The following is a 19758-nucleotide window of genomic DNA, read 5'->3' as shown; positions in this document are numbered from 1 at the left end:
AGCGGTGTCAAAGTTTGAAATGCCAGAAAGACAATCATGGACAAAATTCCTGGTAAAATCCACTTGGAATGAGAAAGTAACAGTTTTAAACAGATTTTTGAAATTTCTATTAAAATTCCTATTCAATAACCTAAAAAAACACTAAAAAATTTGGTACAGTCACGGAGAAAAACGGTGTCAAAGTTTGCACTGCCAGAAACACAGTTTAAAAGACAGTCAAGGACAAAATCGCTGGTAAAACCCACTTGGAAAAAAAAAGTGACAGTTTTAAGTAGATTTTTGAAATTTCCATTGAATTCCCTATTCAATAACCTGAAAAAACACTACAAAATGTGGTACAGTCCGGAAGAAAAGCGGTGTCAAAGTTTGCACTGCCAGAAACACAGTTTAAAAGACAGTCAAGAACAAAATCGCTGATAATACCGACTTGGAATAAGAAAGTGACAGTTTTAAGTAGATTTTTGAAATTTCCATTGAATTCCCTATTTAATAACCTAAAAACATACTACAAAATTTGGTACAGCAACGGAGAAAAGCAGTGTCAAAGTTTGCACTGCTAGAAACACAGTTTAAAAGACAGTCAGGGACAAAATTGCTGGTAAAACCCACTTGAAATGAGAAAGTGACAGTTTTAAGCAGATTTTTGAAATTGCCGTTAAATTCCGTATTCAATAATCTGAAAAAACACTACAAAATTTGGTACAGTCAGGGAGAAAAGCGGTGTCAAACTTTGACCTGCCAGAAACACAGTTTAAAAGGCAGTCAGGGACAAAATCGCTGGTAAAACCCACTTGAAATGAGAAAGTGACAGTTTTAAGCAGATTTTTCAAATTGCCGTTAAATTCCGTATTCAATAACCTGAAAAAAAACTACAAAATTTGGTACAGTCAGGGAGAAAAGCGGTGTCAAAGTTTGAACTGCCAGAAAGACAGTATTTGTAATTTACCAGTAATCTACTGGTTTTCAAGGTGTCAAATTTTCCTAGTAAAAGTAAAATATTTACTTTATCGGTAATTTAGCCAACACTAAAAATATTACATTTCGAAAACTTTAACGAAAGTTTAAGCCCTCCATCCAGTACTTAGGCGCAAACTTTATCGTCCTAAATTCAACGTTAAGTAGGGACGAAACTTTTATCGATCGACACACCTCAAGCCCGCTTAATATTCTTGACCTTTCCGTTTAGCGATTCTCGTCGATTTGCTCGAAAACTTAAAAAGCACTCGGCAAAGCGCTGATTAGCACCCGAAATCGATTTTACCCGTATTATTCGGAATTTTCGGTTATTTTTCCAGTTTAAATAGTAAACGCATCCCTTTTTTATTCAACTGTTAAACTAATTGTACTTAATATGCCGCAACAATGTACAAAATAACAATGCTCGTTTGTTTTCGATGTTTTAGGTATTTTACTAATTGGGAGCAAAAAGCTATTCGCTGGCGAATTTAATAAATGTTTTATGTTCCTGCATTATTTTTTCCTAAATGAATTTTGTGTACTTTGAGGGCTGTAATATCTGTTGTTAGACGAAAAAAGGCCAAATACTTTTGTTTTGCCCTTAAAAACGAAAAAAAAAAAAGCTGTAAGGTAATGATTGATGAAGATTATCTTTAGCCGAGACGTTCGAGAACAAAACCCGTATTCAAAATAGGGAAAGTGCAAAAAGTTTAACCTCCCCCAATAGATTCTCACTCACTATCAGAATTTATTAAAGGTATACTGGATACGATAGCATGAAGGCGCGGTAAAGTCTGTTAGAATGTGAAATATGGCTGTCGCTTTTAGGTTTATGGCTTCTTGGAGGTTAAAAAAAAAACAGACAAAAAGACTATTTGTGCTATGTAGTAGGTTGCTTTTTAACTGAATCCAAACTGAAATATGCCGAGAAACCACACAATACGACCAATTGATTTGGATACCGAAGCACCAAGAGGCTTGCCTGGGGATGGCCTAGAGTGAGACAAATCTTATGCAGAAAGAAAACCTCTGGCAAATTGCCCCTTAAAGGGAGCAGAAGCCATATTCCCCTAGTTAGATAGGGGATTCAGGAAGGAAGGAGGTTATAAATCAGCTGATCGTCAGACAGCCATAGCCAATAAAACTGCTGAAAGTCGTCTACGTCATATACGCGGCAAAACCGTCGATTTGAATTTATTTACGCATTTTTAAAGTCCTGTAAATTACCAAAAACCTTCCCAACTTATATGCTTTGAAGCGCAGTTTTACGTTATGTGGGATGAGCCCATTTGTACAAGCCACGAAAAGTGACGTGACAATAAAAGCTGCTACTAAAAGTTCAGACAGTTTGATCTGACGTTCAGGCTTCAGGCTGAAACATAAAAAATTGTCGTGTACACTGTTGCAGGAAAAATTAACAGTGTTTCTACGAGCGAAATATCGAGTCATAAAGGCACAAAAAAAGTCTGGTCAAATGGAAGGACGTAAAACATTTGAAAAACAAATTACTTTAGTAAGTTTTCTGAAAGTAATATTTTTCAAAACAATTTTGCAGACAAGTTTTCAAATAAATTTTAAAAGTTTATACAGTGTGACCCATTTAGAATGGAAACACCCCTATAAAATTTTAGGTTATTAACCGATTTCAATGATTTTTTTTTGAAATAATTAAGAATGAAATGTCTATTACGGGAGAAAATTTTAAATATTTTTTTCAGTTTTCAGGTCATATTACGATACTTTTTCTTGATAGAAAATGGAGAATTTTTATTAGCGATTTTTTTATTGAAAAAATTACTTCGCCACTGGATCTATAGTGCTTTCAAATAGCTGTGACCAAAATTTGTTAATTTTTTTTTTTTTTTTTTTTTTTTTTTTAGAAATTAATCAATTAATAATTAATAATAAACAAGTAAATAGTAACACCATTTCTATGGCAACAGTTGATGCAGGGTGTTCTTTTGTGACCGTTAGCTTAGAGGATTTTTGAATTTTAATTTGTCATAACTTTGTAGATCCAGTGGCGTAGTAATTTTTTCAGTAAAAAAATCGCTAATAAAAATTCTCCATTTTCTATCAAGAAAAAGTATCGTAATATGACCTGAAAACTGAAATAAATATTTAAAATTTTCTCCCGTAATAGACATTTCATTCCTAATTATTTAAAAAAAAAATCATTGAAATCGGTTAATAACCTAAAATTTTATAGGGGTGTTTCCATTCTAAATGGGTCACACTGTAGAAGGCACTTACAAACTGTATAATAATGTGTATTCACTAAGAAATCTTCGCACTTTCTATAACATAGTAAACCAGTAAAAAGTTATTTTCATAACAATTTAGGTAAAACTTTCTGAATCTTCTTTTGGATCGCAGAATATTTTCTAGGTTTCTGTAAAAATTTTTTTCCAGGCTATGAGAAACCAAATACAGTCTTATCTATGATCTTGCTGCTGGTAACCACTACGAGCCCCAACAATTTGATATTCCCGAGTCACCAGTATCATGAACAGTATTAAACGAAATTTTACCATTTCATCAAGTGGGATGCAAAGAACACCGTTCAGGCCGATAACGAAAACCGCAATTAATTAAGATAAAAACAGTATCGCGGAAGACCGGCGGCGCCACGCAACAAATATGCATTCGCAAGAGACGAGGCAGGCCAACGACTGACCATCAACATCATCTAGACTACCTTGAGACATTCTTTGCATTCGGTGCACGTTACCTGCTCAATAAAAACTGCCGCGACCATCTTCGGTACCACAAGTCACGTGATACGTCTTATTACACGGGGGGTAATTAAAAAAAAATATATAAAAACTAGTAAAAAAAGTCAAGATCATTGCTGGTAATTAAGTAAAGTCTGTCAACGATAAGAATGCAGTGACGTTTCTGGTTTGGTAAGGAAATATCATTTTATTCACGTCAAGTCCGCATGTGAAGTTTTTACGTAAATCCCAGCACTGTTCCCAGTTTGTGATTCGTCAAGAAAAAGCAGCAAAGTGAAAGCAATCACAAACTACTCACTAGGCTGAGATTTACGCAAATGCTGCACATGTGGCACTAAATCGGCCAATGCACGTCATTGACGTGTAACGCACCACGTTGCCAGATGTTTTTTTTATTATTAAAACCTGAACTTTACCTAAATTTTGTATTTATTTATTTTTTATTTTAGAAACAGAAAGATTTTAATAACAATATCAGTCAATAGGGAGGTTTATTCCCCAATCTTTTTAAAAACTGCTAAAACTATATGTTGTGCCTCTAAAAGTAAAATCATAGAAGTTATTTCAATTTCATATTGTACTAAAAAGTTACGACCTTAGAAAACTAATAATTTATTATACTATTTATGTAATTAGTTTAAAAATCTATATGATTGCAAATAACTAATTAATAATTATTACATACATATTTTCACAACTTTTTGAAGCACTTTAAACAAAGATTTTTATCCACCAACAAAGGCTTCTTTTTGTTTTAACTTTTGATAATTATTTTCAAACAAAAACAAAAAAGTATTTTCAAAACATTAACGAACAGGACATGAAATAAATAAAACTACTTACTTTTTATATTGAGATTCATTTAGTTGGGACTGTCTATACAGGGTTACAATTAGTATTGCTATCTCAGAAACTATAATTGATAGAGCTTTAGTTAAATGGAGGCAAAGTTGCGCATTTTATTCCTAAATTATTTGGTAAAAAAAAATTTAAAAAATTTTCATTACTTCCGGAGATATCCGACCAAAACCAAAAAAGCCAAATTTTTATTTAATTTTTTTACCACATTATTAGTAATTATTTTGGAAGATCAATGGCACCTTCTGGAGGAACTTGTTTCATGCTCTTTAAGAAAACAGCTTTAGTTTTCAGCTCCGACGTTTCGTTTTTTAGATACCATCATCAATTGCTGTTTTTTAGTAGCTGCAGACCTTCCGAAACCAATAATGTGTCACACTTGTCAAGTTGTAAATGGTCACGTGACCATTTCATTCCATTCCTTTCATGAAATAAAATTTTTAAATTTTAAATTCACTCTCTCTTAATAAATCGCGAAAACACTCTTTATATCGAATACTGCAAGAAAACGTTTCTAAGCACTGATTTTTGCAACTTTTGAACACAGTTTGTCAGTTTTGACGTTAGTGACAGTTATCACGTGATTTTAAAACACTATTTAGCTGGACGGTCACGTGATAATTGTCAAAATAACTGTCACAAATTTCAGAAACACGTTTTATATCAAATACTGCAAGAAAACGTTTCTAAACTTTAATTTTCGCAACTTTAGAGCATAGTTTGTCGGTTTTGACGTTAGTGACAGTTGTCACGTGATTGTAGAACACTATTTAGCTACACGGTCATGTGACAATTGTCAAAATAACTGTCACAAATCTCAGAAACACGTTTTACATCAAATACAGCAAGAAAACGTTTCTAAACCCTAATTTTTGCAACTTTAGAGTTTAGAGCATAGTTTGACAGTTTTGACGTTAGTGACAATCGTCAGATGATTGAAGAACACTATTTAGCTGGACGGTCACGTGACATTTGTCAAAATTACTGTCATAAATCTCAGAAACACGTTTTATATCCAATACTGCAAGAAAACGTTTCTAAACCTTAATTTTTGTAACTAAAGCGGATCCGGAAAGTCACGTTTTTACGTTCAGACTGATAATGTCACGTGACAGTTTTAAATGTCAATTTTGGAGGGTCACGTAAACGTTTTTCAGTTAAACCGGCATTTTTAAAGTCACGTGACTATTTTTATAGTGTAAATGCTCAGACGATTTTCAACGTGACCGTTTTTCAGTTTAAACTGTTACACTGAATCACGTAACTCTTTTAAGGTTAAAATTACATTGTTTTTTTAAATGTCATCCTTACAGTCACGTGACAGTTTTTACGTTTAGACTGATATTGTCACGTGAGTTTTTTTAAAGGTGTAAATGGTCACGTGACTATTTAATTCCATTCCATTCATCAAGTTTAATTTTTTTTAAGTTCTCGTGACTATCTTTTTTAACGTCAAAACGGATCCGGAAGGTCACGTTTTTACGTTCAGACTGATAATGTCACGTGACAGTTTTAAATGTCAATTTTGGGGTCACGTAAACGTTTTTCAGTTAAACCGACATGTTTAAAGTCACGTGACCATTTTTACAGGGAAAATGCTCAAACGATTTTCAACGTGACCGTTTTTCAGTTTAAACTGTTACACTGAATCACGTAACTCTTTTAAGGTTAAAATTACATTGTTTTTTTAAATGTCATCCTTACAGTCACGTGACAGTTTTTACGTTTAGACTGATAATGTCACGTGACAGTTTTAAATGTCAATTTTGGACGGTCACGTAAACGTTTTTCAGTTAAACCGACATGTTTAAAGTCACGTGACCATTTTTACAGTGAAAATGCTCAGACGATTTTCAACGTGACCGTTTTTCAGTTTAAACTGTTACACTGAATCATACTCTTTTAAGGTTAAAATGACATTGTTTTCTTTAAATGTCATCCTTACAGTCACGTGACAGTTTTTACGTTTAGACTGATAATGTCACGTGACAGTTTTAAATGTCAAAATGTTATTTGAAGGATTACGTCCCCGCTTGTAATTTTAAACTGATAATTTTAACGTTCAGATGATGATTATAAAGAATTCAGCAGGTAATAGTAAACAATTGTAGCGTTATATATTTATTTTTATTAACTAATTAAACACAAGGCAACCTATCCTAAATTTCCACAAATGACGTTTCGTCTCGGAACATTCATAATCATTAGTAAGTTATAATTCAGTTCTGTTAGAGAAAATCTGATTAAAATGACAAAGCAGACAAACGTATAAATTGCAAAACAAAGAACAAAAGAAATATCAACACATCGATCTAATGATTAAAAAAAAAACCTATTTGCACTAAATAACCAAGTAATTTAAATTTAAATGGATGTGAGTTTGTAATTTTCTGTATTTCCTTTGGGAATTTATTGTAAATTCGTTTACACATTGAATTGGCAGCTACTGTAGCTACAGCGCAGGAAAATCTGTATTTGTTTGCTACTTAATGAGTTTCAATTCTAACAAGACAAATATAACGTGGAAAAATGGTTCAAAAAAGTTGTTATAACACTAACAAATATGTCTAAAAAGTCTAGCAACCCAAAAGAAAAATACACGAGTTATTAATAAACACAATATATTTTTGAAATGTATAATAATTATTCAATTACATATTACAAAAATATGATTTCTAGATTTTGTGGCATACAATTTATTTATTAATAGAACGCATAAAAAAATTTGACGGATTTAAATCAGGAGAACGTGGTGGCCAAACACTTTTCAAATTAAATCAAGTCTGCTACAATAACGCATTGTCAAGTTAAAACCGGAGAGCAAGATTAACTCACAATCCCATTACGTATTGTGTTTTAATTAAGATAATTTCTGGAGGGGATTTAATTAACGTTTCCATCTCGATACGCTCGTTTCGAGCAATTTGTCAGACGTGTAGACGAAAATTGCAGCTGGATTGGAAGCTTTTGAAGTTGGATGGAAGCTCGAATACCGCATTATTATCTCTAGTTTGTTACTCAACCAATTGGAAAATTGTCAACACGTTACAATGATAAGCAAATTACTGATAAACTGCATTTCTTTACCCTCATTTTATTATCTTCAACTGACAAGATGATAACTGGTTTTTGAGTTAGTTTAGTTACTGATGTAATGTAAATTCAATTGCAAAACAGCAAAAAAATTACATTTTTAGCCAAATACCTGATTAAGGTATGATTAATGTACCTCTTTTGAAGATGCACACTCTTAAAGTCAGATTTCAAATAACTTTCCAGAATTTAATTAAATTAGTGGTAGATCGAGGATCATAAAGTAAAAAAAAATTTAAGTTGTCACAGTTTAATTTAACTAAATTTTGGAAATGTTGGCTTGAACTTAATTCAGATTTCGAAAATTAAATTTAGCTAAAGTTTGGATCAATGTTTTTCGATCTCCAAGTTTAATTACATTTTGACGTTAATCACAGAACTGAATTTAATTTAAATAAACCCGATTTTTTTATTTTGCTTCAAAAAGGTTCCAATGCAATGCAAAGGATAGTATTTACGTAAAATAAACAGAAAAAAAGTACTTCAAAACTTTAATTTTTCAAAAAAATTCGTAGAATGGAGAAATTCATACAAAATTTAATATCTTGGTAACATGAGGAGCTAGAAATTAGCTCTTTTGGTAGCATTTTTCATTCTTCTTCTAATGACTAATGATGATGGTTTAGTAAAATCGATAAGGTTATCTAATTAATCTTAATTTTAAATCCTAAATCTGTATATGCAAACTAAAAACTCAAATCAAGGTCTTATTAAAATGATAATTATTGATTTTTCTGGCCACTCAAATATTTATAAAAAAAAGCATTATGCTAATTCAGGTGTTAACTTCTAAAAATCAAAGCGTACTGAAGCAGAAATTAATAATTTTGACTATCACGTCCGATCAAAGCAAATCGAATTTTCCCATCTGGAATTTCTGAATGTATTATCCTTTGATATTTTCATTTTCTATTGAATTATTTATTAAGTGCCGCATAGCTCTATAACTCGTTGATGGAAAATCGCCAAAGTAAACATGACCGAGCAATATTTTCAGTGACGAGACTGCTCATTTTAAGCCAAAGTGGTGATTTGCATGCTGTTCCGCGTTGTATTAATTAATTTGCTCATTTTTCAGGAAATAAGTTTTTTGTTATAAAAAAAAATAGTACAAACTGAAGCAAACTAATTGTTACGTCTTTGTCAGGTAAAATTAAATGCGATTTTTTCATGGTTCTTTTAAGTTTTTAACTTTGTTAAAAGAAAAACATCTTTTTGTTTAAACAGCGTCTTTGAAAAATTCTTGTTAAATCAACTAGCTTGGAAATTAAAAATTAATTAAAAAGCCTTTTGACATAGATAAGTAATTTGTACAGTTTCACCTGGTTTTTTAGAAAGTTTTAATTACGTTCCAAGTTGAAACTCTGAAAGTTTTTAGTTGGATGCAGTTATACAATGTGTCCCATATTCAAATCTATAAATTGTGATTTAGAAAAATATGACAGTAAGTCTGATTGTGATTGGTCTAAAAAAAGCAGCCAGCTGAAAGCTGCTATTTTTAACCAATCACAAGCTACTGATATTTACGCAAATTAGCAGCTTTTATCTTGTTGCTTTTTCTTGAGAAAATCACAAACTATTAACCTACTGAGATTTACTCAAATACTGCACATGTGGACTTACCATTTGTATTAAATTTTAGCCTTAGAAGGTTTTTAAATACTAACTTGTAGGGCCTGCACAGAAACTTCCTGTTCTACAGGGTGGTCCAGTTTTAAATGTCAATAATTCATCAATCGATAGCCCATCAAAAAACAAGTTGACATGCATTATGTCATTTTCCTGAAAAACGCTTCCTAAGGAAGGCACAAACCTCCAAAGTTCAGTTTAAAAAATCGTTTTTTTTGCTACAACTGTCAGACCAATTTTGATGAAATTTGGAACAAGTAGATATAGGGGATAATCTGTATTTTCTACGCTCACTGGATATTATTCAAAATTGACAAAAATGTCTACTTGGTTATTTTTTACTTTAAAATGGTTCAAAAAGATTCAAATCTGGTCATCTATGAGGTTAACTAGTTAATTTTTGACACTGAAAATAGTCAAAAAACAGGATTTTTGGACTAATGTTTACTAGCGTTCAATTTTTTAGACCATAAGTAGTGTAAAACTGATCATTCAATCAAATTTTTTTTATTCATTTAAACGCTGGTAACAGTCCGAATTTTCGAACTATTTTAATTCTAAAAATTAGTGTTCAAGACTAATATCGTAGCATTTAATGCCAAAATTGTTTACTTTCATCAATGAAGAGTCTGAAACTTAACTTTTACTATAAAAAATAGTTTAAAATTCGATTTTTCAGTCTTAAAGTACAGTGAAGCGTCTAGCAGTCAATTTAATACTGACAAAGCGTGAAATGGCATGTTTAAGCCTATGGAAAATATAAACCAGTTTTTTAAGTCTGCTATGTCAAAAACTTGGTGAAAATAACCCTAAAACTTGATTTTCTAAGCTGAAAGCAGTTTTTAAGCCCTAAAAATAGTCCAAGAGTTCTAAAAAATTTAAAAGCAAAGTAAGAAACTTGAAAAGTTAGTCTTCAAGTAAATTTTCATAAATCTAATGTCAATATCCTGTATTTAAGACTATTTTAAAGACTAAAATATTGAAATGTATTTTCAAATTATGAAAACTTACTTGGAATCCAAATTTTAAGCTTTTGATGTCACTTTTCATTCGTTCAGAGTCACTTTTTGGTGTCCAAGAATTTTCAAGGTTGAAATGTGTGAATTTGTAGTAAAAAATTCTCGATAAAGTAGTTTTTCATGGCTACAAGTCAATTTTCACTACTAAAGTTTTTCAACTTATCTGAAAACTCTAACAACTAACTGAAAGAGAGTTTTTAAGCCTCTCAAGTCAATTTTCATGGTTTCTAAGTCAATTGTCAAGGCTAAAGTCTTTCAATTTGTCTGAAAACTGGCTACAAAGACATTTTTTAAGTTTCTTAAGTCAATTTTCACCATTTTCAAGACAATTTTTAAGTTAGGTTGAGTTGGTTTTGGGCCTTTGAACGTAATAACTCAATTATCTCGAAAACGAAGTTTCAAATCAGAATTTTATAAGAGATACTTTATTTGTCAAATTGAACAAGTAAAGAAAAAAAAAACTGAAACTTTTGCAAAATATCCAGTGACGTAGAGAATAAGGCAGAAAAATGAAAACCATTATTGCTCCAGCGGTCTGACAGTTATGACAAGAAACCGATTTTCCTTGGGAAGCATTTTTCAGGAAAATGACATAGTGTATGTTAACTTATTTTTTTATGGGCTATCGAATGGTAAATTATTGACATTTAAAACTGGACCACCCTGTATAAAAAACTTACATAGAAACCGGGTTACCGGTATAGATTTTCTACAAGGACCATTCTTTACTCAGGGTTGTCAAATCCCCTAACACTTTTCAGGTGTTTCACGATAAACGCAGACTAAAAAAAAAAAATAAAACAAAAGTATTATGGTGAAACACCTAAACGGCACCTTGGGAAAAATCGCATCGTTGGCTTTGTTTGTTTCTATTTTCGCATCTTTATGCCTTGGGACCGATGATTTATATTGATACCATTGTTCACAATCACTACTGAATTTTTAACTAACATTTACGGTCAAAGCTAATAATTCCTAAAACTCTTCTCCCAGGCACGAACTTATTTGAAACTCATCGGATTTTTTTACAATTCAAAGTTTTCGATTATGGAAATGTTTTCGGCTCGGAGTTTATTCATTTCCCTAGAGCATTAAAGGATCCTAAATAATGGAACATGACACTTTCATTTAAATAATTAATTTAAATTTTAATAATTATTAGTGTAGTAGTGTCACTTTTACGACCGTTTAGGAACAAAATTTAATGGTTTAAGTAAACGAATTACTAATTAAGTCAGCCCTTGTTAAAGGTCGTTCCAGAATATACTATTTACCTAGTAACTGCTGTCGCTATAAATTTTCTCTTCTCAGACATCAAGCTAACATTAGGCATAATAGATTTATTAAAACCGGCGAGTCGTAAACAGTTAAATTATAACGTCGCGAGGCGGAAAGTGACGTTTTTGCGTCGCTATAACAGTAAAGCAATTATTTCCATTTTGTCAATTAACTTTCCGCCTTCCTGTATAATTCGACGTGCTCACAACCGGATTGGACGACAATTCCCGCAGTAAAACACACTGCTCGCTCTTAAACTGCCTTTTGATTTCGACTCTAATTGTTTTTAAACATCAATCTAAAACTGGAATGAACAGGAAGAGTCTTTGTTAAGAAACTACCTTAACAAAAAGAGTATTTCCTTTATTGGGGCTGATTACCTTACAATTACAACGTTTTGGTGATTACTTTTCATTACATCCATAGTAATTTTTGCTGAGTAATGTTGTAGTGAAAATGTATACTGAATTTTATCATTAGTGCTATCAATTACTATGTATTTCATTATGTTTTAGTCATCTGGAAATTTGAACCTAAAAATTACAAAGAATCAGTGTCTTGTCAACTATTTTCACACACACGCTTTGACCCTCTCAAAGGAGACACACTGTATTCTACAGAGTGTATCAGAGTTGTGATAACACTAGGTATATAATATTTATTTTACGACAAAAATATTGTTTTTAATTTTGCAGTGTGAGCAAGTCACTGGATATTTAAAAAAAAAATTACGTTAAAACTTTGTTAAATGTAATTTTGAAATTTTATCAGCAGAAATACTAAAGTTTTTGGTCAAAATTATAGTTATATTTAACTTGATTTTGTTAATAGCAATCAAACTCATTTACTCATTAACTAACCTGTTAATTTACTGAAAACATTAAAATGGTACTTTTATCGTCTGAAAAATAATATAAACTAATCAGCAAGCGGTTCTTCTAAAAATGACAAATTTTTGCTTTAAGGAATATTTCGTTCAGCTTGAAAACATTTTAAAAACCACTTAAAGATTGAAATTCGCTTGAAATGCACCCACACTCTAATGGGATATCCTCGAGGGATAAACCGCTGAGTAAAATTTTGTACACTAATTCCTAATATGCCAGTAATGCCCACTAATTTCTTGTAATGCCCAGTAATTCCTAATAATTAACCTAACCTAACCTAACAATACCCACTAACTTCCTGAATTATCATAACTGGAAAGTCTAAAAAAACCTTTTTTAATTAAAAAAAGTAAAAATAAGAAAATATGCGTGCAACGAATTAACCAAAATGGGATACCCTGTATATTTTTCATTTTTGTATTCTACGTCAAATTCTAGACATATTTCGTGTATTAATGTCATATACCTATCTGTATCCGTTTCTGAGATATTTGCCATTTTATGTGAAATTTGATATTTTCGGTTTCCAAAAGGTTTTTTTTCGTGGTTTTTGTGTTTTGTCATGTTAGACAAGGTTTGTTATAGAAATGGGTGCAGAAAACCGTCCAAATATACAGGGTGGTCCAGTTTTAAATGTCAATAATTCACCAATCCATAGCCAATTAAAAAATAAGTTGACATTCATTATGTCATTTTCCTGAAAAGTGCTTCCTAAGGAAAATACAGTCCTTCAAATTTCTGTTTAAAACATCGGTTTTTTGTCATAACTGTCAGGCCGTTGGAGCAATATTGATCAAATTTGGAACAAGCACTTTATTACACGATATTACGGTCAAAGACCCAAAACTAACCCAACCCAACTTAAAAATTGTCTTGGAAACGGAAAATTTACTTAAGAAGTTTCAAAAATATTATTGTAGCCAGTTTTCATAGTTTACAGACAAACTAAAAGACTTTAGTTTTGAAAATTGAATTAGAAAAGACAAAAATTTCAGAAGCTTAAAAATTGTGTTTGTAACCAGTTTTCATGCAAATCGAGAGACTTAACTATTAAAAATTGACTTGTAGACATAAAAACTACATTTTCAAGAACTTGTTACTACAAATTCATACATTTAAACCTTAAAAATTGACTTGAACCGCAAAATGTAACTGAACTAATGAAAAGTGACATCAGAAGCTTAAAATTTGCATTTGAAGTAAGTTTTCATAATTTGAAGACAAATTTCAATATTTTAGTCTTGAAAATAATCTTAGATGCAGTACATTGACATTAGATTCATGAAAATTGTCTTGAAAACGAACTTTTCGTGCTTTTTACTTTGCTTTTCATTTTCTTCGAATTCTGGACTATTTTTAGTGCTTCAAAACTGCTTTCAGCTTGGAAAATCGAGTTTCAAGACTATCTTCACCAAGTTATTGACATAGCAAACTTAAAAAACAATTTTTACATTCTTCATAGACTTAAAATGGCATTCCAAGCTTTGTCACTATTAAATCGACTTCTAGACACCTCAGTGCTAAAAATTCGGGTATTTCTTAATAAACTAGACTGTTTTTAGTGTTTTAAGGCTGTTTTCAGTGACTCAAATCGAGTTTCAAGACTATCTTTACAAAGTTTTTGACTTATCAGGCCTAAAAGCCAGTGTGTCCACTGACCATAGTCTTGAAAATGTTATTTCAAGCTTCTTCACTATTAAATTGACTTCTACACTCATAGGTGCAATAAATTGTAGCACCTGTAAGAAATTCAGACTGTTTTTAGTGCTTTTTAATACTGAAAAATCGAGTTTAAGACTATTTCAAAAAGTCAAGTTTCTTCAGTAATAAAAGTAAAAAATGTTGGTACCAAATGCTACAATAATAGTCTTGAGAACTAATTTTTAGAAATAAAATAGTCCGAAAATTTAATTTACTTCTAGACTTGTTATCCAGTCCAGAAAATTCAGTTGTACACCAATTAAAGTCTTCAAAATATACTTTTGGACTCTCTTTAGTCCTAGTAAAGTCAGTTCTGGCATTAAAAGTCAACTTTTATATTATTTTTAGTAGTAAAAAATGAGTTTCATGCACTAACATACATATACAATACAATCTTTGTCTTGATTTCCGGACTTTTTTTAGTTCTTGAATGCCAATTTCAGACACTCAACCAGGATGGCAGTCTGAGAAAGCGAATCATAAGACCATTCCTAGTAGTAAAAAAGTTTTTAGACTATTCAGTACAAATTTGGACTTTCACAAGTCTTGGATGTTCAGTTTTAAAATATAAAACGATTTATTAAATTTAAATTTGGAGGACTGTATCTTCCTTAGGAAACGTTTTTCAGAAAAATGAAATAATGCAAGTCAACTTATTTTTTGATTAGCTATCAAATGGTGAATTATTGACTTAAAACTGGACCACCCTGTATAATATAGTGTGGTCAAAAAATCAGTTCTAAAAAAGGACAGAAAGTATTGAATCACCCTGTCTGTCAAACTAACTGAATTAATGAAGGTTAAAGTAGTAGTTGTCAAATTTAGTCAAAACTGTCTTTATTGTCACACACAACACTTTGTATAGACTTTTATATGGTTGCTTCGTTTGGCCGTCAGAGGACTCCAAAGCTAACTAAATGTTTTCCTTGACTGTTACCGCTCTAATATCTCTAAATGTTCTTTTTTCAATCGGGCAGATACGACCCTGCTATTTGGCACAAACCTAGCACAATGATTGCCAAATCTAGAATAGTAGCAAAACTGTAGAAATTTAATCATTAAGGTCGATTTTCGCTTGCACTAACTGGCCAACGTAACGCAAAACCCATTAGGATAGTGGCGGTATTTCAGGCAAATTTGACCCTTACAAAAATTGTCATTTGTCAAAATAGTTTTTCAAAAAATTTCCAAGCATTACGTCGTGGTAGATCTGGTAAGTCACATGACCGTGTTTTCCTAATTTTCTATAATCAAATTAGCCTTTAACCAGTCAAAAAATGTTTGTGGTGCATCCTGTCACTAAACCGTAAATAACAAACATATTTGTAGCACTTTGTATATACTTTTATATATCGATGGACAGCCAATGAAATGAGCTTCCCATTGACGTATAAAAATCGATTGGTTAGCCGTTTGCCCGCTAGAAGGCGTCAACGTTGACCAATTTTTGTTTTCTACTAATTAAATATTGTGCTGAATTATAAACTGGGCGTTTTCATCAAAATTTAAACTTGTTGAAAACTTTGGAGATAAAACGGCACCTGATTAAATTCCCGAGCCCAAAAATGTGTACCTTCTGTCCTTAAACCATCCGACACCCACATAATATCCCGTTTTTCACCCAAAACCGCATTTCCCCCCTGCGAATTTTCCGTCCTTATTCAAAATAGCAAACTCGCGTTGAATGCAGTCTCCAGTTTCAAACAATCTTTGGCACAATCGCATTATTTATGGTTCAAAAGGCACACACACTTTCATAAAAGATGAACCCCCGGTTGCATCGTTCTTGCCAGGAAACCGCACCCACAGAACATTGCTCGAAATTGCCCTTTTGTGCGGAACAATATGAGGAAGTATTTTGTGCCAGGTGAACAATCGTTGATGTTTGCTACGTAATCAATCTTGCGTGATTTTCACATCAAACTGATAATCGGTTTTGTGTTCAGTTTTGTTTATTGTACTGAATTTCCAATAATGATTGCCACAGAAACTCATTTTCTGCATAACTCGCTTATTTGAAACATTGTCTGTAATAGACACACCACACCATATATTTGAAAGAAAATTTTATTGAAAACTGTAAGCCTCTTACTAGCTTCCAGTAATTAAATTAAAACCCTGTCTTTGAATAGTCAAAAGAGCTACCTGGAAGCCTTCCAAAAGACTCTGAGTTGTCATACAAAGTCGAGGGGTGGATCGCGGAGGTAATTTGGTGTACACACTGGAGGTGTTATGAGAGTATTATTTTCCTACTATTACGAGGCATTTTGAGATATTTAAAAGGCATTTGACAGTATTTTGAGGCATTATCTGTAGATTTCAAATGTAGTGTCAGTCAACAAAATTGACTGAAAATTGAACAGAACAGCATAGGCACATGTAATTATTATGATAAAATCTTTGTTACGTGATATTGAGTTGAAACAATATTCATTACAAATTATTATAAAATTTTACCAATTTTTCAACATTTAAAGTATATTTTTAATGTCACGTGACTGTTTTTGACAGGTGTCAACTGACTTTTCCACTGTTGCAAGTTAAAAATTGTATTATTAACGTCACGTAACGTGTATTTTACAATTTCAGCTTTTACAACTGTCTAAATTTAATTTACCAAATGATCAACATTTAAATTACATTTTAAAGTCACGTGACTGTTTTTACAGGCCAGTTGGCTTGGGCGGTGTTGCAAGCTCTAAATTGGCATAATCAAAGTCACGTGATGTGTCTTTTGCAATTTCAGCTTTTAAAACCTTTAATTTCTAAAAATTGCCAATCTAAAGCTCTAAAGTTTTTTAATAAAGACAACAGGTATCTCCTTACTGTCGTTGAATAGTAAAAAGTGCTGTCTAGGTTGTCAATGTTGTCATATCAATACTGCAACCACTTTAGTAGGTAGAAGTTGTCAAATTAAAGCTCTAGAACCTTTTATTGAAGACAGTAAGCTTATTACTGTCTTCCAGTAGTCAAATTAAACAAAAGAAAGATAATAAATGGTGCTATCACGTGACGTTGGTTCAAGTCAGAAACGTCACATTGACAGCAATACATTTTATATAGCAAAGCTTAACTACCAGTCGTAGTTCAAATGAAAATAAAAACAACTAGACGCCATATCGAAAAAAATCTTAAGAACCAATCTAAGACAGAAGTGACACACTTATGCGTCTCTTTATTGTGAACTCAAACAATTTTTTCCTTTTAGTCGTAGTTAAACCAATTCCATTAAAGGTGAGTGTAATTAATGACTCTGGTTGCACCCCAAATTTCAATGACAGTGAAAAATCTTCTCGAAACCAGACACACGACTTACCCCCTTAATACTTCCGACCTCATCTTCCTCTTAAAGGTATTTGTTAGTTAATTACTCCTGCTTGTACGTTCCATTTGAACTGTAAATTAATCAACTTCCACCTACGAGTTTTCCCTCTAAGTTGACTTTATTAGACGAACAACAAGAAAAGAAGGAATCGTGCCTGGTTGCGGGAAATAATTAAATAAAACTTATGACCGCAAACAATGGCCACCAATCTTGCTTAGAAACTCTATCTCGAGTGAAATTTACGTCCTAAACGTTGCTACTTTACTCGGCTTGGGCGTTTTTATTGTTTTGAGGGAAGTTTTTAACTTACCGGCAAACTAGTTTTAAAAATGCTGTAATCCCTAGCCGCTTTTGACTAATGCAACTAAAACGTGATACAAAATTCTTGTTAAGCTAACTTTACGAACCTCCCTTAAATCCCAAAAGGAAAGTGGCTGATGGCTAATGCGTGTTAATCCAACTCGGCCGTTAAAATCTGCATGTTAATTAACACGATTTGTAGTGTTGGTTTGATTAAAAGCAGAAAAAGTTAATGAATTTACAGCTGAAATTATAAGCAGTTTTGTATCTTCAGAAATATTGAAATTTAATTTATTCAGGCAAGACGGAATATTATTTGAAAGGATTCTGCCACTCGAATAAGTTAATTTGTATTTAATTAAAGCTAAAAACATTCATTTTACGCCCTATTAATCATTTCAGTACAACTTGAGCGTGTAAATGAAATGTATTTTATTTTGTAAAACCAGTAATTTTTCCAACTTTTACAGGACAGAAAAAAGAAAGGTATGAAAAATTAAATAAATATTATTTTTGAATCCAAAAACTGTATTATATTTATTTAAACTAAGAAAAATCACAAAGAGAAAAAAAGGAATTAGAAGGAATAATGGAAAAATAAAAATTGAGGGAAAAAAATAAAAAAGAAGAAGAATTTTAACTAAAAGAATAGAATAATAATTTACAGGAAAAATAAATGTCAACGTTCGGCTTATTATGTTTAGTAATCAAAATATGTGTCAAGGATTTGACAAGTGATTGACATATGTCAATTTTGACATTAGTATCTGGCGATTCAGAAAAAATATTTTAACTTCAACTGCCTCTAAGACTAACAGAAAGTGATTTTTTTTTTCTATATCAAAATAATGAGAAAACTGTTTGTAGTAAACTAAAATAAACAGGACAGAAAAAAGAAAGGTATGAAAAATTAAATAAATATTATTTTTGAATCCAAAAATTGTATTATATTCATTTAAACTAAGAAAAATCACAAAGAGAAAAAAAAGAATTAGAAGGAATAATGGAAAAATAAAAATTGAGGGAAAAAATAAAAAAGAAGAATTTTAACCAAGAAGAATAGAATAATAATTTACAGGAAAAAATAATTTTCAACGTTCCGCTTATTATATTAAATAATCAAAATATGTGTCAATGATTTGACAAGTGATTGACATATGTCAATTTTGATATTAGTATCTGGCGATTCAGAAAAAATATTTTAACTTCAACTACCTCTAGGACTAAAAGAAAGTGATTTTTTTTCTATATCAAAATAATGAGAAAACTGTTTGTAGTAAACTAAAATAAACAGGACAGAAAAAAGAAAGGTATGAAAAATTAAATAAATATTATTTTTGAATCCAAAAATTGTATTATATTCATTTAAACTAAGAAAAATCACAAAGAGAAAAAAAGGAATTAGAAGGAATAATGGAAAAATAAGAATTGAGGAAAAAATAAAAAAGAAGAAGAATTTTAACTAAAAGAATAGAATAATAATTTACAGGAAAAAATAAGTTTCAACGTTCCGCTTATTATATTTAGTAATCAAAATATGTGTCAAGGATTTGATAAGTGATTGACATATGTCAATTTTGACATTAGTATCTGGCGATTCAGAAAAAAGACTTCAACTTCAACTGCCTCTAAGACTAAAAGAAAGTGATTTTTTTCTATATCAAAACAATGAGAAAACTGTTTGTAGTAAACTAAAATAAACAGGACAGAAAAAAGAAAGGTATGAAAAATTAAATAAATATTATTTTTGAATCCAAAAATTGTATTATATTCATTTAAACTAAGAAAAATCACAAAGAGAATTAGAAGGAATAATAGAAAAATAAACATTGAGGGAAAAAATAAAAAAGAAGAAGAATTTTAACCAAGAAGAATAGAATAATAATTTACAGGAAAAAATAAGTTTCAACGTTTCGCTTATTATATTTAGTAATCAAAATATGTGTCAAGGATTTGACAAGTGATTGACATATGTC

At 31.3% G+C, this 19758-nt stretch overlaps 1 protein-coding gene across 2 annotated transcripts in view; it reads right to left on the bottom strand.

Annotated features, from left to right (window-relative positions):
- Pde9 (phosphodiesterase 9) overlaps positions 1-19758 on the bottom strand; it is a 100720-nt gene that overhangs the window by 57083 nt on the left and 23879 nt on the right. The window lies entirely within an intron of this gene.

Source organism: Ips typographus, linkage group LG2 (assembly GCF_016097725.1).
Source record: "Ips typographus isolate SLU linkage group LG2, UJ_Ityp_2.0, whole genome shotgun sequence".
Taxonomy (NCBI): Eukaryota; Metazoa; Arthropoda; class Insecta; order Coleoptera; family Curculionidae; genus Ips; species Ips typographus.
This window is presented reverse-complemented; position numbering and strand designations above follow the sequence as displayed.